The sequence below is a fragment of the Crocodylus porosus genome, unplaced genomic scaffold (assembly GCF_001723895.1).
Source record: "Crocodylus porosus isolate Cpor-Errol unplaced genomic scaffold, CroPor_comp1, whole genome shotgun sequence".
In the NCBI taxonomy this organism is placed as follows: domain Eukaryota; kingdom Metazoa; phylum Chordata; order Crocodylia; family Crocodylidae; genus Crocodylus; species Crocodylus porosus.
In genome coordinates, this window is record NW_017728886.1 from 122,363,787 (window position 1) to 122,376,343 (window position 12,557).

The following is a 12,557-nucleotide window of genomic DNA, read 5'->3' on the forward strand; positions in this document are numbered from 1 at the left end:
ATGCTTTTTCAAGTCATGGTGAACCAGGACACTGAATACATTTTACATATTCTTCACTCCCACAGCTGGGTAACACCTTTCTTTCCCATTCAAATTATTCCTGTTTCTTTGTTGGCCTTAAATATCTGGAAAACACCACCAAATGTCTGTGTAGATAAGAGGTTTACTCATCCCCTCTCTCAACCTGTAGCATGTGACAGGTGTGGCCCTGCCCTCCATGGGGTGGAGTTGAACACAGTGGCCCTGTACCTTATCTGCATATACATTTTTGGAGGGTCCCAGGACTCATGACAAGAGCACCCCATTTCAGTCATGAGTAAGGGACTAATTAGTATATGGACCCTTTGTGATGAGTAACTGGAGTACACATACATACTAAGCTGTGCTGGGCTGTGGGATCATCATGGCTTGAAAAGCTGTTGGCACTGCTGGGGCCCTGCCCAATGAGCTATGTGATAAATCATAAGCCTATAATATTTTATATAGTTTGTACTATGCATAAGTAGGCATAAAATGATGCTCAGAAGTGTATTTATGAAGTACCTATATTAAAGCCTGAAGCAGTTTGCAAAAAATGGTGAAATGCATCAATTTTGGATAAACTAAATCTGTAGGTACCTATAGTAATTTGTAGTCATGCAAATTACTATGGGTATGGTTATTTCAAAGTTAGAGCTTTTTGGTCCTTTGTGTCTCAAAGTAGCTTCCTCTCCTTTCCTTCTCTTATTGTTATGTGCTCAGGGAGGAAACACAGCCTTACCAGGGTCTGACAGTAAGGCGGTGGGGGAGGGCTACAGAGGGAGATGGGGGGCAGAGGGCAAAGGAGTCATTCAATCCCTCCCCTGTCACTATTTTCCCTTCTGTAACAGTGGGAAGGAAACAAATTGAAGAAAAACTGATAATTAGCTGCTATACCTGGAAAATTGTAACAAATGTATATACTTTCCATATATAGAATCTAGGTATGGGGTGGGGGGCATCTTAAGTTTGAATAAATTCAGTAGGTCCTGAAACTCTTAAGTCCAAGAGAATGATTCATAGAAACCCTACCTACCATCTTAGAGTCTGCTGAGCATCTAGGAGGTGCCAAAGACCCTATAAGGACCTACATTTTCTCATGAAAACCCACTTAGCTGCTATACATGCCCAAAGGCACTACTATCAGCTGCCTAAGGATCTATAAATAGTCATCCTTGTGACTAAATTTTAAGAGGGTTTCTGTATAGTACACATGCTTAGAGTAAGCCTAACACGCACACTGATGGCATGGAGTTCAGCCCCCATGACAACTTTCATTAAAAAAACAAAACCAAAAGATCTTCTGTATTACAGAGTAGTGGTCAAAGCAATCAACCAGGAAGTATGAGACCTGTTCCTAAAGCCGTTTTGAGCCAGGGAGTGTTCAAACTCATTTATCTGACCTCCTGGGAGAGGGACTTAACCACACAAGTTTTTGGTATGGCTGGAATGGGACCACTCTCCTTCCAGTTGAAAGTTAGCCATTTTGCACATAAAACTGCAAGAGTCCTGCAGTCAGACAGCAGCCAAGATGGAGTGTAACTGCATCCCAGTAAGAAGAATATTCTTCCCTGGTCCTGACATTAGATCAAGTGAATAAACAGAGTAGTAAGTAAGGACCAAGACCCAGGCAAGAGAAGGCTCTTTGTCACCACTATGTCTAAATCCTTTTGTAAACCTTGTCCGAAGAGAATACCGTAGATAAAGCCTCTACATATACCATTTATACCATAAAACATGACCTTAAATAAACCTTCTTAGCCTTAAATAAATTGCTTAAATAGGTGCATCTCAATCATTAATTTCAGTCAGCATACTCAGCTCTACTTACTAACCAAATTTTTAAAAAATCCTTCATCTATTTTATGGCTTACATTAGTATTTATTTTGTGAAGTTTTTCAGATCATTTGCCTTTGCCACAGACTATAGCAACTGGTATCTGCCTTTCAGAACTTGAAATATTTACAAGATTTAACAGTTGCAAGCAGAGATTGAGAGTTTATCGGTGCATAGTGGAGGACTTGGGGATTAGCCTTGTAGACCTCAAAGTGCCCTCCCTTGGCCAACCACTGGTGGCCTTAACGAATCTCTGAAAGTGTCTAAGTAATTTCCTGCCTGAACAGAAAAGGATCAGACATGAAGACTTTATACCAGGAAGAGAGTGTTTGGAGGTGGTGACAGTAAGTGCTCCATCAAAGTCTGCAGGAGCTCATCTACCCTTATCCTGGACCATACGGGCATGACTGCACTGCCTCCACAGCACCATCAATAACAACACCACAAAATATTTCCTGCCTGGCCAGTCCCTCTCCACACTCTCCAAACCCAGAACATTGGATGCTTTGGGAACCTCTTGTGCTTCTGCTCTCAAGCATGCAAGGGACAGAGATCTTGAGAACGGTAGCAGGGAGAGCACAGTGCCCCTGAAGCATCCTCATCACTGCAGTTCCCTTCTGGAGTGCTCTGAGCAGGACTTGAGCGGGCAGGTGGCAGCAGCATAAAGAGTCCTACAGAAGCAGCATATAACTGACATAAGTCTTATGCAATTTTCCTTTTCTAGGCTAGTTCACTCCAAAAGGCTGTTTCCTGAGAGTGGAGTTAGACTGCAGAAGAACTAAGGCTGAAGAACTGGCAGTGTGAGGAAGTGGAAAAAATATCTAAATGACTACGTAAGAAAAAGAAACAGAAGTATAACATATTTACCATATGTTAGGGGTCATGGAGGCAAAGATTAGTTCCCCACAGTATCGTTTCCTTTGTCTGTAACATAGGAAAGATCTTCAACCATTGGAAATTGTCATAACTTCAACCAAGCCACTGGAGGTATGAAAAGGTACTGGCAGCAGAGAGGAACTACCCCTGTATGCAGCAGTCATAGCCCATCAACTATTAATGGGCTGAAGTAAATTTTATAACAGCAAACTGCATAAATAACTTTAAGATGCTTGCTTACTTAAAAAAATGGAGTCTGACATTATTTCTTCTCGACTGGTGCTTTAATTGAAAGTGCTTGCAAAATCAATTAGAACCTCCTAGCAAGAAGCTATATTTCAAAAAGCAATTAACTGAGTTTCCAAAGCAGTGGTGTACCATTTGCAAAGCTGTTTATACCTTTTAGGCTAACATCTTTATGCATTAGTTGTACTGAGATAATGGTTTTATTGCACTGATGTTGTAATTATGATTTATGTGACCAGGGCATGCCTTTAAATGTTGACCTTCTTTAATGCCACCAGAGCAGTTAAGGCCTGATGAGACTTAATAAGAATAGTTTGGGCTAAATATTTTAAATAATGGATAAAATCACGATAACACCTCATTAACCTCAACTCCCCCATACAGACTGATTAAATAAAAATCATTTCACTTAGATTATTCAAGGCTGAGCAATACCTACAGAAGCATAAAAGAATCTAGTAAATGTCAAGCATTAATTTACACAAGATTACTTCCTGGCTTTCTTCATAAAATATGTTTGTTATTACTGCATGTTTATGTGTGAGCTTCTACTGGTGATCATAAATGCACAGGTTTAGAAGGATTGTCAAGGGTTATCTAGTTCAACTCCCTGCACAGATGCAGGATGCGCTATTCATAAACCATCCCAAACAGATGGCCATACAGCCTCTTCTGGAAAACCTCCAGTAAGGGGATCCCACAACTGCCACTGGGAGCCTTTTGCATTGTGTCATAGTGTCACAAACTCCAATAAAGGCAACTGTATTACGCAAACTTAATCACACCGGATTTCCTCTGGTACTTTAATGCCAATTATCCTTTTTTTTCTCCTTACCAGTACAACCGTTTTTAGCTCCTTATTGAAATATCCTGTGGATGAACAAGTGACAGAATGTCATCTGAAGTATACGCTATCTTATTTCTCCATATATCTGTTGTTTTCTTTCTTGAACTGGTTGAAACAGTCAAAGGAATATTCAGGAATAGCTGACTGACAGATCAGTCCAGCTTTTGTAGTTTGAACAGCTCTGTTAGTGTTATCCTGCCCCCACCAATTTTGTTTATAGAAATATCGGCCTGGAAGAAATTGCGAGAGATCATCTCAACTAATCCCCCTGGACTGAGGCAGAATCAAGTACCCTGACAGATACAGGTTTAACCTGTTCTTTAGTGACCATGAACCTTTTCTGAAAGAAATTGTTGGCAGCCCCAGGTAACCTGTCCAAGTATTTTACTATCCTCATATAGTTAGAATGTTTTTCCTCATATCCATCCCAAATCTTCTTTGCCGCAAATAAAGCTGATTGCTTCTTATTGTATCACTGCTGGTCATAGAAAACAATTGATCACATTCCTCTTTATAGTCACCTTTTATGTATTGGAAGACTATTATGTCTCCCCCACACCCAATCTTCTCTCGTCTTTGCCCTTCCATCTTTTCTAAACCTCTTACCATTTTGTTTATGCTTATGATCAGTGCCTTGTACAATGAGACCCTGTGACAAGGGGACAGTCTCAGGGCTGAGTCTTGAGTATGCCCACCTACCTGTCTATGGGCCAGTCTGCCCAGTCTCACCTGCCACAATTGTGCTGTTCCCTTTACTGGTGGTATAATGCAGGAGGCTGCCCATTACATGGCCCGATGCCAGGGGGTGCTATCCACAGCTCTGAACCTTCCCTACACTGTGGCCAGGCCTCACAGATGGCATTCAGGATTTTATAACCACCCCCCTGGCCTAAATCTGGACCAAACATAGTCCTCTTGTGAGACCCCTTACACACATGCATTCATACCGCTCCACTCTCACAGGGTCTCTTTCTTGCCGCACTTTCCTGTGCCTCATCCACTCTGCTCTGCTCCCTTTTGGAGTGATCCCATAGGCCTTGGGGCTTATCTGATTCACTCCTTGGGTGGCCAACATACAGTCTTTTGGGCCTTTCCCACAACCTTCACCTGGGTAGTGGCCAGGCAATAACTTGACCTTGGCTAAGTTTGCCCTGCACACTCCTGCCCCCCCCCCCCCCCCGAGGCAACTCTACACACTTCCTACTTGCTCTTGTGGGGGTTGACCCATGTGTTGTCCTTCAGGCCTACTCAGTTTCAACCCTGCTCAACACCCCCCTGGGGCTGCCCTTCAGACCATCCCACAGCCCTACTCAACCCCAAGTTATGCCCAGTCCTTCAGGCAGTAAAATGGCCTACTCTGGGTGGGCCCCACTACTGCCCCTTCTCTGGGTCCACACAACTGCCCATTCCCTCTAGGGCCACATAACTGCCCCCTCTCCTGAGGCCTCACAACTATCCCCTCCCTGGGGCCTCCAGGATCTTATTCCCCTGTGGGGGCTCAGGTGGCTGCTGCCATACCTGGTCCCTCACCTCTACTGGGGTCTTACACCCCTTAGGGATCAGGTGGCTGTAGCCATGCCTGGCCCTTGTATCCACTGGTAACTGGATAAAGGTATCCACTGGTAACTGGGGTAAAAGGTTCTGGTATTTGAGTGGGACTGCTGTACCACTGGCAGTCCCACCAGGCCTCCCTCCCCCAGCAGGGTGTAGTTTTAGGTCATGCCCAGAATCAGGAGCCTCCAAGCCATCCCCCTAGCTCCTACTCTTACCTCTAGGATGTTGTGAGTCTCAGCTCAGCTGGGTGACGTTGTTCTCTCAACTGCAAGCAACACACTGTCAGCTCTGCCTGGCTGACCTTAGTTTTAAAATGACCACCCTAATCAGGCACCTGCCAGTTGCAGGCTCCAGCTCTTGAAGTGGCAAGCACCCAAAGGTGCACTGCCACAGATCCCAATTCTAGAACAAAGCCTTTAGACACTATTCACAATACAAATAAATGTGGAAGGGATAGTCATAGTTGGGCTATAACTCTAACATTAATTACTTGCAGCTAAGGAGTTCAACGTTTTCTCCTAGCTTGGAAATGATCCAAGAGTTCACTTCTAGTTCAACCTGCATATGTAAGAACTATGCTGAACCCAACATAATAAAAAGATGGCTTCTGGAGGGAAGCATCATGTTTTGATTTGCATACAAGTAGCACTACAAGCAGTGACCAATAAAGCCAAATTCTGCTGTGGCAGATTGTTAAGGGAGAGTGATGAGATACAGTTTCAGATTATTAACTGAAAGGGATGAAGTGCAGTTTCATATCTGATATTGTAACTTCAGCCTCTAAGGTAGAAACAAAGCCCTGGTCCACGGGCCTCACAAAATCTTAGGGCATCAAAGCAGTGTAAGCACACCCATATGCATAGTTTCTTTATTCAGAATATAGCTGCTCTGTAGTTTGGTCAGTCTCATGGCTGCTATAACTGTTCTTCTGTGTTAAGAGAAAGGTGATGCTGAGACAAAACATTTTACTACTTTGCATGAAGGCAATGCTTTGTAATTACTAAATAAATTAACAAGAAATCCCCAGGAACCTGTTCAGTTTAATAAACTCATCTATATGAAGCCTGCCCAGCTTTACCAGGATGACTTATAATCTACATACAGGGAGAGGCTGAAATGCCCCAGTCAGCACACAGTGTCACTGAAAACTAGTTAAATGTAACAGACCAGGTGACAGATTCAGGGATGTAACTTTTCATTGCTGTTAATTGCAGCAGTAGGTTTTAAATCATGTGGCTGAGCACAATAAAGTGTTGGGCAGGGGTTTTGCTCGCACTCTCACTGGGGTACTGGAAACTGCAAGAAGGTAAGGGATAATGGACCTAAGCCTCTCACAGAATCAGTGAGCCAGATCCTCTACTCCATCTGCCTTCAAAGATGGCAAAGCAGTAAGGTGGAGTTTTTGTGGAACTTGTTGCAAATCCCTGACTTTAACGCAGCCAGTGCAGGATACAGCAGCTTGTATATGCTCTAAATTGTGCCAGTTGGCTCAGGTCCAGACCTTTTAGAGTTCACCACACTCCAGATTATTTTATGCCCTGGACCAGAAGCTCTGGGGAGGAGGTATGTGATAACTCAATCAGTTCTTCCTCTTCTGGGAGCTTTGCTTTATGGGTGGAATACTCTTCAGGGACATTGTGGGTGATTTCTTCTTCCTTTGTGGCAGTTGAGTGGTCCTTTTGGAAAACACTGGGAAAAAATAATCTCCTGGAATGGGAGCTGAGATTGCTCAGACCCTCACATAGTACTTCAACCTCATGCTTTATATTATCAGAAGATGATTATGATGTACAAAGAATCATTGGACTGGAAGATACTTGTAGGGTCATCTACTCCAACCCTCTAAACAAATGCAGAATGTGTTATTTGTAAACCATCCCAGATAAATTACCATCCATCCTTTTTTGGAATCTCCTTCACTGAAGGACTTCTATATTTTTCCTGGGCAAAGTGTTGTATTGTCCTAGGGTTCTGACACTACGGAAGCTTTTCCTGTGGCCTAAGCCAAACCTGCTTTGCTGTAGTTTAAGCCCAGTGACTTGGGTTTTGCCCCTTGTGGCAAATAAGAATAGCTGTTTTTGATCTTTTTTATGGCAGCATTTCAAACACTTAAAAACTGCTATCATGTCCCCACTTAATCTCCTTTTCTCCAGACTAAGCATATTTAGTTCTTTCATTTTTTCCTGTACAGCTTGCATTCCAGTCCTTTCTATCTTCTTTGTCATTTATCTTCAGATTCTCCACAGTTTCTGTATACTACCTCTAGCTTCTGTTAAATGCAACTGGAGATATAAAGGTGATGATGCCATAGAAAATAACATTATCCAAGATGTTATGACTGAAATTTTTTCTCCCGTGGGGCCTAACCTAACCATTTGTATAAGCTAAGTCTTAGTCAGAAGCCCTAACATCCCTAGGGAGGGAAACAGGGAAACAAATGGGATTTGATATCCAGTCCCAAACACCTGTACTAGTGCCTGATAAATACCACCACCCCTGGACTTGCTGAACCAGATTCTGTTTCACTCTACTTGAATTTCTAAAAAAACATTATTGCAGAAGGTGGGTAGGCCCTCCTCTTCCTCCTCACTGCTTTTTTGTGACTAAATCTTAAGTGTCAGATAAGCTTGTGTTTCAGGGAGTTGAACCAGGAGGAACAGAATCCCACTTCAGCATCTAAGTATGCTTTTTAGGCCTCTGGCAGACGTGCAAGTTAAGGTGCCACGGGATCTGGTGTATGATTGCCACAATGGCACTTTCTGCTATGCCGTACATGAATGGCGGGAGGCATGATTGTGGAGCTGAGCATCAGATCCCATCACACCTTGTTGCCAGTGCAGGGGGAGCCTTGGATCATGATGGGGAGCCATACTTTCCCCTGCACCAGCAAGTAGCAAGCTCCACACCATGCACCCCTTCAGCTTGCAGCCAAGATTAGGTAACAACACTCCTAGTTGCAGGAGCGCATGGTGTGCCCCTGCAGATGGGAGCCCTAGCCTGGCCACATGTTTAATTAATGGCATGATAAGAACCAGCCACACAGTGCTTACATGTTTGAAATTAATTAATTGCATTAGCGTGTGGCCAGGTAACAAATTAAGATGTGATTAACTGGTTAATCATGCCTTAAGTGTAACGTGTGCCAGGGGTCTTAGATACCTAATAGATGGAATGGGATATGGCCACATAAAGAGCTGTGATTAAAAACTAAGCTAAGAAAAGGGAACAACATTTAAAGATACTTATAAAAAGACACACAGAGAGAAAAAGGAAGCATATAACCAATAATACCTCAGTATGTTTTCCCACACAAATAATTGAAGAGAAAACTGTTATGACCCCAGTGGTTGTAATGACCCTTTATAACACATAAAGTAGTTGTTAAACATTCACTAGAAAAATGCTTTTAATTTAAAAAACAGAATTGTTTAAATTGTTATGTTAAAATTATTAAAGGGAAGAAAGTAGATACAGAAGAACTGAAACACTAGACGTTAAGTTTTTCAGTAAGTATTCCGACTGATTTTATTGAATGTCCATCATTTTTTTTAAAAACATATCCATTTCATTTGGCTGATCTCTCCTTAAACAGGTCAGACCAGTGAGCCTCTCCGTTTCTCTGAATTCCTTTATTCTGATTCTGTAGATATTACATTCCCCCTCTTCCCAACAAAAATGTTAATAGAAAAATATTGGATTCAATGACAAAAATTATGAAGATGTGCCTATTTAACTGGTATCAACCTTTGCTCCAAGTCATAGGGCCCTGGAGACTTGGGCACTAATATAACTCTTCCTTCAATTTATGAAATAGTTATTTATATCTAATTTTAAAGACAGAACAAATACTTGTATTGGCAAAATACACTTCTGTTTTATATTCTTAATAATCCTTTGTAATGAAGGAACAAAACACTTTTAATACATTTATATAATAAATTATTAAAATAAATAGCCATGCAGTTAGAAAAAAAATGTTCAAATTATTATAGGTGCAGAGTAAACTTCTACTGAATTGATGCTTACAGCTTTGGAAGTTGTAGATAATGGGCTGTTTTACTGATGAAGAATTAGAATGCAAGGGATATTAATTTTGCAAGTACTTGTGTTTACTGTTCTTTAGGGGAGAGATTAGAGGTGTCTCTCTTTGAACATAGTGACAAGGAAGTATTGGATGCTTTTGCCATTAGCATTGCTCTCAAAGCTTAGTTATGGTACTGTGATGAATATTCATTATATGGATCTACATTGGCCTTTTCTTCAGGTTAGTGCATTAAGTAATACAACCGTGGGGCAGGTAGTCTCTTTTCACCACTTTGTTGTGGTCTCTTAGAGACTTTGTGATAACATGTTGGAAAGATGAGCAAAAAGGCAATAAAAAACATCCTCAGATCCATCTCCTTTTTAAGGAACTCTTGGGATGGAACATCTCATTTAAGATCTGCATGATGCACACATTATTTTTGTATATTCTGCATTTTTAATACAGAGTTTGTAGCTGTAATATAGAAGCAGTTGCTTCCTTCAGTCAGCAAAAGGAAATGATACATACGCAAGCAGTTTTGACACTGTATTAATAGGCAACAATGCTGTGAAACACAGATACTATAGTATATACCATAAAGTGTATACCTTACAACAGTATATACCAGGATTTGCCACCTGCTTTTGCTACTGCAGGACTGTGCCCTTGTTCTGAATTACAGATGCAATGGTAAACACTACAGCTTTCACATCTGCTTAGATGGGTACTGAAGCAGAAACCTGAACAACTCTGGTATGTGGCTTTTCAGTTTGGTGGTTCAGACAAATTTCTCTCTCTGTGAAATAGGCTCAAACATTCTAGCCAGGCTAGAAGCCAAGTACGGAAAGCTGCTGGGTTTGCCACTGGCCTGGATCATTTATTACCACAAGATGCATTTGTAGGCTTCCAGATATTGTCCCCTGCACCTGCAGGTACAGGAGCTATCTATTGGTACAATAACATCAGAGCCTACTCATTTCTACCAGAGGGGAAAAAATACTCTCCAGCTATACAAATTAAATTTAGTGCTGAGAATTCACCTTTGGTCAGTGAGAAGACAGAGATCCAGTGTTGTGGTTATTTGTCTCTCTGCCAAAACAGAAAGAGTTGCTAAGAAGTGTACCCTGTCTACTCACTCTTGTTCTGCACACTAAAACTTAGAAATGAGGCAATGTAGCTGCCTTTGAGCAACACTGAGAATGCATTTTGCACTGCTCTGGGCCTAGAAATGGACACCACCAATGAAGCAGATTAGTTGTGCCATGATGTGTCCTAGCACCACTGATCATTGGTTAAAACACATCACCCATTGTCCCGCCCCCCCCCCCCCCCCCCCCCCCCCCCCAATATTGTGGGACAACAGGCAGTGTATTCTCCTGTACTTGAGAGTGCACCCCAAGGAATTCCTGGGCAGAACTGGACCCATCAAGTCTTGGAAGCACCTGCTAGTGGCTGCTTGTGCTTTCCCACCATAAACAAATAGATATCTGCCACAATGAAACAGTACATTTTATTACTATCTTTTTTCATGGCCACAAATTTGGGCATTTGTAGCATGACAGAGTTTGTGGATGTCTACTTGCTTTTGCTTTGTGCCACCATAAAAATGTTTATGGTGGCACAAAGGCAATGCAAGGCAATGTCTGGTTCTACCCTCAGACTCTGTCTCCAACCTACTTTCTAGTGTGAGCTCAGACCAGCTTTTAAGTGGCTATTTTGTCTCAATTCTGAGCTCTGGCACACATAGAGGATAAGTGAGAAAGTGAGGTATGCTTCCTGGTAGCATTCCCTGATCTGACACAGAAGTGCTGATCTGCTATCCATCTAGTGAATATTGCTTCTCCCTTCTCAGGTTGTACAGATGATGACTGCATCTGAACAGACTCTAATACTGATAAAAGGACAGAGCCCCCAAATCAAGATGGATGTTTTTCAGGACTATGCTTTAACTGGGCCCAAGAAATTGCACCCAATACCAGGGTACCTCAGTGAAATTCTATGGCTTAGTGTTATGCAGGAAAGCAGATTAGATGATCCAGCGGTCCCTTCTGGTCTTAAGGTATATGGATTTCTAGTCTCTTCCAGGCACAGGCTAGGCTTTGTCACTTTGATATCTGATGTGTGGTGCTAGAGGCCTCTGCAATATAGTTCTATACCAGCACCTAAAAGTTAGCTTATTCCCCTTATTCCCATAGCTCCTCCAAAGCATCTCCTTTCACTTCCATCTTAGAAGGCAGAAGTTACTATTCAAAAGACAGGCAAAATTCTTAATCCTTCTGACACTGAAGAATACTGAACTATACAAAAGTATCTGAGGTCCTCCTGGCTTCCAGTCCTCAGTTCCTCTTCTAAGCAGTTCCAACCCCTTTCCACTTCCATCAAAGATGACAGCCACAGCCAGCCTCTATTCATTTACTTCATTCTTTTCTTTTCCAGCCTCCTGACCTTACAAATGCTGAAGTTTTCCATTCTTCACTGCCTCTAGGGTAGCACCTCTTTCTTCTCCCATCTTCTAACTCAGGAACCAAACCTCTTCCCCAACCCCAGTTCTCAATAGTAGTGTCCCAAGCATCAAAATTAACATTATAGGGATATCCTGTTGAGGAAGCTGGACAGCAAGAGCCTGAAGTTCTCGAGCTCTCAGAGTGATGAATAGTAGGGGTGTGAGAAGCTTCGGTCCACAATTCAATCTGGAGAAGATTTGGCTCAATTCAGAGGCTGAATCACTGAATCCAAATCAGGAAGAGAAAAAACCCCTCAGATTCAGAGATTTGGAAGGCAATCTTTAAGGGGAACATAAACTGAGAAGAGGGAGGGGGAGCAGGGGGGGAAGACTGACATGTCTAACTGGCCAGTGACTGCGATCTTTCCCTAAGTCCCCTTCCAACCACAGTGCTCTGGGGGAGGGACATAGAAACAACATATAAGCCTCTGTCTGAAGGCTTTCTGTACCTTTTGTGAGCTGTTTCTGCCTGAGCAACAGCATCTGAAAGGTACTGGACTGGCTTGGCTTCCTACCTAGTCAGTCTCCTGCTATTTTTTGTTCTTGGAAAGGCTTGGATATAGCTTACTAACTAGAATCCCTCTACTTATCCCTATACAATCCATGTCTTTCAATTTATATTTGTTCTTGGTTTGGTTTTTTTCCCAAAACT